Raw genomic sequence first — 3,905 nt, 5'->3', positions numbered from 1 at the left:
TATTATCATATTATCTCTCTCTCATATCATATTATCTCTCTCTCTCTGTGTTTCTGTATGTGTTTCTATATGTTTGTCTGTCTGTCTGTCTGTCTGTCTCTCTCTCTCTCTCTCTCTCTGTATGTCTCCCTCTCCCCACTTATCTCCTTCGCTCCCTACCCTACCTCTCCCTGTCCCTTCCCCCGCCCCCCTCCCTCTCTCTCGCTCTGTCTGTCTGTCTGTCTGTCTGTCTCTTCTCAATCACTCACCCTCACCATCCCCAGTCTCCACCTCTACCCCCCCCCCCCTCTCTCCCTCTCTCTCCGGCCTACAGTAAACAACAGTTCTGCACACAAAAAACCCAACAACAACTCATCAACGAATCGAAACCACCACACAAACAAAAAGACCAAAAGAAAATCCCCCCCAACCACCCCAGATCGAGGAGGTCTGGCATGGGTAACGTCTCACGACGGACCGTGCTCTGTCCAGACGTCCAGGAGTGCCAGAAGTACCACCATGCCGTGTTCTGTAAGATTTCACGGTAAACGCTTTTGGCTTGGTTAGCTTTGTGTGCTTGGGACTGGGAGGAAGTGGTCGGATGGATGGATGGATGGGTGGATGGATGGATGGCTGAGTGAACACGTACAGGGTCTGTTCTTTGTCTTGTCTGAACCCGTTGCTTGGAAAGGGCTGTGCTGGTGGGACGAAAATAGCTAGACAGTGGTGAGAGATGGAGTGACGCAGAGACGGTGTGACGAAGTGTGGGAGCTTAGAAGGGTGTTCGGGAGGTAGTAGGGGTGGTGGGGGGAATTGGGGGTGGGGGGGGGGGGGGGGGGGGCGGGGCGGGGAAGTGGGGGGGTGAGTGAAAGGGTTGGGGTTGGGAATTGAGCATGCTGGGATTGCTTGTTATTTTTGTTGTTGTTTTTTTTTTTTTTTGGTTAGGTTCTTTTCCGGCGTGATTCGATTTTTGATTGGTTTGATTTCATTTCAGTTTCATTTCATCTGGTTTGGTGTTGGGTTGAGTGGGGTTGGGTTAAATTGCTTTTGATTCGATTTCGGTTTGATTTGATAACTGCCAGCTTTCTAATCTGGTCTCTTGGAGATGACAAGAAGAAGAAGAAGGAGGAGGAGGAAGAGGAGGACGACGAGGAGGAGAGCTGTCTGCTGTTTTAAGAAGTTGTAATAATTCAGACGTGAGATCAATGTCAAGGTTACGTTATGCATTGTAAAACTGATTCATTATGGATATACTCACGGATGCTCCACAGAACTATGGCATACCTAAACCGGGGGGGGGGGGGGGGGGGGGGGGGGGGGGGGGATGGGGAGTAAAAACGGCTCTGCATGTAAATGTTCACTCGTAGAAACCATTGAACGCAGAATTTGCAGCCCATGATAGCAGCAATAAAAAAAGACCACTTGCACAATATCCTTAAGAAGTCGAGTAGCATGTCAGATGACTGCAATCAAAAATTTGTTTCTAAAGACACATTCTGCATTTGTTGTTTTCTGGTTTTTCTTCTTTTTTGTTGTTGTTGTTGTTGTTTGTTTGTTTGTTTGTTTGCTTTGGTTTGTTGTTCTTTGAACACAAATATAGAGTTGTTGTGCTTTTTTGCAGCGATGTCACCAAATATTTAATATCTCTCTCCCCCCTAAAAACCCCCACCCCCACTGGGGGGAGGGGGCAGGGAGGGGAAGATAGGAAGTCAGACAGACAGGTATATTGAGAATGTGTGTGTGTGTGTGTGTGAGAGAGAGAGAGAGAGAGAGAGAGAGAGAGAGAGGCTGTCTGTCTGTCTGTCTGTTCGCGCAGACGCAGGCGCAGGCGCACGCCCATCCGCGTGCTTCTGTCGCTGTTGGCTGAAAGCTCCGTGTCTTGGCATGGATCAGACTATTGGGGTTTAATTCCCACAAGTGTTGAAAAATGATGTGGAGCGAATGCAGCATCACGCGGGACTTAATTTCTCTTCCTCTCTCTCTCTCTCTCTTTCTCTCCCCCTCCCCTTCTCTGTGTGTGTGTGTGTGTGTGTGTGTGTGTGTGTGTCTGTCTGTCTGTCTGTCTGTCTGTCTGTCTGTCTGTCTGTCTCTTACTCTCTTTCTGTGTCTCTATTTCTTTCTGTATGTTCTGTTCTTTTCACTTGAGTTATCGTTTCTGACCTCATTCCCTTCCTTCTTTCCTTCCTTCCTTCCGTCCGTGCTTGCTTTGTATCGTCCCTGGTTGTTACATTCTTCTGTTCTTTCTCTTTCCTTCCTCGATTCCTTCCCATACCCCTTAACTATCCCACTTTTACCATTCTGTCTTTTCTCCCTCCTTCCTTCCTTCCTTTGTCCCTTACTTTTCACTCTTTTGTCCTGTCTTCTCCTCTGACTGCTGTAATCTTCGTATCCTTCTCTCTTCCTTCCTTCCTTCCTTCCTTCCTTCCTTCCTTCCTTCCTTCCTTTGTCTCTTCCTTCTACCCTTTTGTCCTGTCTTCTCCTCTGACTGCTGTAATCTTCGTATCCTTCTCTGTTCCTTCCTTCCTTCTCTCCTTTCTTTCTTCCTTCCTTCTTCCTCCCTCCCTTCCTTCCTTCCTTTGTCCTTTCCCTTCCACCCTTCTGTCCTGTCTTTACCTCTGTCTGTTGTAATCTTTGTATCCTTCTTTTTCTTTTCTTTTTTTTTTTTTTGCTGCCCCATCATCTGCACCGTTTCAGTGGCATTACCCCCACGCCGCTCATTTAGATTCCCCCATACACGGCCACACCCGGGTTCGTCCGTCGTAGTTCCAGCGTCGGCAGTCCACAGGGAACCATCGATGTTAGGTCGCCAGGAGGCCACACACCAGAGGAGACCCTGCACTGCTGCTGAGTCACTTCGGTGGTGTTCAGTGGTGCCTGTTCTGTTTTAACGTACTTAAGACACCACCTACTAAGCCCCCTACTAACGACAATAATAGCTTAGTCGCGGAGCCAGACTGCGTGAGCGTCCCTCCCAGAGTGGAGACCGCCACCACGTTCCTCAAACAACAGCCCTCCATGAATCTGCCGACACTGACGACATTGACAGGACTCACCCCAAGCACGGAAGTGGAGGGGTATCGAAACTGAGGTCACCATGAGAGCAGGGTATGAAAGGCCACAGACTTTGAGACTATTTTGTTTCTATTGATGACGATGAATGAGGAGGAGGATGACGATGATGACGATGTTGCTATGGAGGTCCATTTTGGTTTGGGACTGCGTGACAAGGCTGTACTCTACGCTTCCTGTCATAATGATATCCCGGCGTTAACCAGGCCCAAGAGATACAGACACTTGCAGTGTTGGTCAGGTAATTTGAGCAACGCACCCAAAGACGCATCCTTGAAGTGGATGACACTCGACTGTGTGGTCCCAGTCTCCCCATTTAAGCCCACAGCACACTCAACTCTGGGTAGGAGCCGGCCACGGGCCGAAAAACCCACCTCCGCTGGGATTCGAACCCGCGTCCTCCCAGCCGTCAGTCCGCGACGCTAACCACTTCGCCACGGCGGCTGGTATCCTTCCTTGTTCCATCCTTCCTTCCTTTGTCCTTTCCCTTCCACCCTTCTGTCTGTCTTTACCTCTGACTGCTGTAATCTTCCTTCCTTCCTTCCCTCCCTTCCTTTCTTCCTTCTTCCCTTCCTTCCTTCCTTCTTCCTCCCTCCCTTCCTTTCTTCCTTCGTCCTCCCTCCCTTCCTTCCTTCCTTTGTCCTTTCCTCCCACCCTTCTGTCCTGTCTTCTCATCGTAAATGCCGGTAATCTTGGAATCCTTCTGTGTTCCTGTCTTCTTCCTTCCTTCCTTCCTTCTTCCTCCCTCCCTTCCTTTCTTCCTTCTTCCTCCCTCCCTTCCTTCCTTCCTTTGTCCTTTCCTCCCACCCTTCTGTCCTGTCTTCTCATCGTAAATGCCGGTAATCTTGGAATCCTTA

The sequence above is a fragment of the Babylonia areolata genome, chromosome 6 (genome assembly GCF_041734735.1).
Source record: "Babylonia areolata isolate BAREFJ2019XMU chromosome 6, ASM4173473v1, whole genome shotgun sequence".
Taxonomy (NCBI): domain Eukaryota; kingdom Metazoa; phylum Mollusca; class Gastropoda; order Neogastropoda; family Buccinidae; genus Babylonia; species Babylonia areolata.
Note: the sequence above shows the minus strand (reverse complement) of the source record.